The sequence below is a fragment of the Dipodomys ordii genome, unplaced genomic scaffold, assembly GCF_000151885.1.
Source record: "Dipodomys ordii isolate 6190 unplaced genomic scaffold, Dord_2.0 Scaffold20, whole genome shotgun sequence".
NCBI classification, from domain to species: Eukaryota; Metazoa; Chordata; class Mammalia; order Rodentia; family Heteromyidae; genus Dipodomys; species Dipodomys ordii.
The window spans coordinates 8,869,102-8,870,330 of NW_012267236.1; the positions used below are offsets into that span (position 1 = coordinate 8,869,102).

The window sequence follows — 1,229 nt, forward strand, 5'->3', positions numbered from 1 at the left end:
ATTCCTCAGTATCACATACACAGAAAAAGCTGGAAGTGGCACTGTGGTTCAAGTGGTAGAGTGCTAGCCTTGAGCAAAAGAAGTTTAGGGACAGTACCTAGGCCTTGAGTTCAAGTCCAGGACTGAAAAAAACAGAAACAAAAAAAACCTGTCAAGATGCTTAGTCTCCATGGTAGTTCCAAAATAGACATTTTAAATATTTTATAAACAATAGAGAACAAATTTATATTTTTGTTTTTTGGGGGGTCCGGTCATGGGCCTGAACTCTGGGTCTGGGCGCTGTCCCTCAGCTCTTCATCTCAAGGCTAGCGCTCTACCACTTGAGCCACAGTGCCATTTCCAGCTTTTTTCCTTTTTGCTTATGTGGTGCTGGGGAATCGAACCCAGGGCCTCAGTCATGCAAGGCAAGCGCTCTACCACTGAGCCACCTTCCCAGCCCTAGAGAACAAATTTAGAGTGACACAGTGTGCAATTTTATTTAACTTGAGATTGATTCCTACCTTATTAATTCTATAAGATAGAAATTCTACTATAATAATTCAGGTAGATTGAAACAAAAATGTCTTTATCTCTTCTTTTAAATTCAATCTGGGTATCTAAACTCTAATTGTGATCCTTACTGTTCTCCCATATTCTTAACCCTCCTTACATATTAGGTGGGAGTACCTGCTGCTTTTGACATGATGCTGACTGGCAGAAACATTCGTGCAGATAGAGCAAAGAAAATGGGACTGGTTGACCAATTGGTAGAGCCCCTGGGTAAGTGTTAGCAATGTTGTAGTTGAGCCTTATGATGTTACTTATTTTCTTAAAGAGTTTATCTTTTGAATATTGGTTAGAGTGAAACTTGAAACTGCTAAGAAATGAGTCACAATTCTGATATGTGACATTTTCTATGAAATCATTATCATCTAAATCATTATCAACATCATCCTATTTCTGTTTTTATTTATAATCTGGACATCATGAATACATTCAACCTAATTATTATCTTTTATTCATACAGTACCTATATCATAAGTCAGGTGCCAGGAGCTCACATCTGTAATCAAAAAAGAAAAGCAAAAGCAAAAAAAAAACCCCAAAACTCAGAGAGATGTACAAGACGTTATGTCGAAAAACGAACTTTAGGGGCTGGGAAGGTAGCTCAGCGGTAGAGTGCATGCCTTGCAAGCATGAGGCCCTGGGTTCAATTCCTCAGCACCACATAAACAGAAAAAGCCGGAAGT

At 38.9% G+C, this 1,229-nt stretch overlaps 1 protein-coding gene across 1 annotated transcript in view; it reads left to right on the plus strand.

The window, feature by feature from the left end:
- The window catches only part of Hadha (hydroxyacyl-CoA dehydrogenase/3-ketoacyl-CoA thiolase/enoyl-CoA hydratase (trifunctional protein), alpha subunit), a 41,435-nt gene that overhangs the window by 5,374 nt on the left and 34,832 nt on the right, over nucleotides 1-1,229 (plus strand). The window lies entirely within an intron of this gene.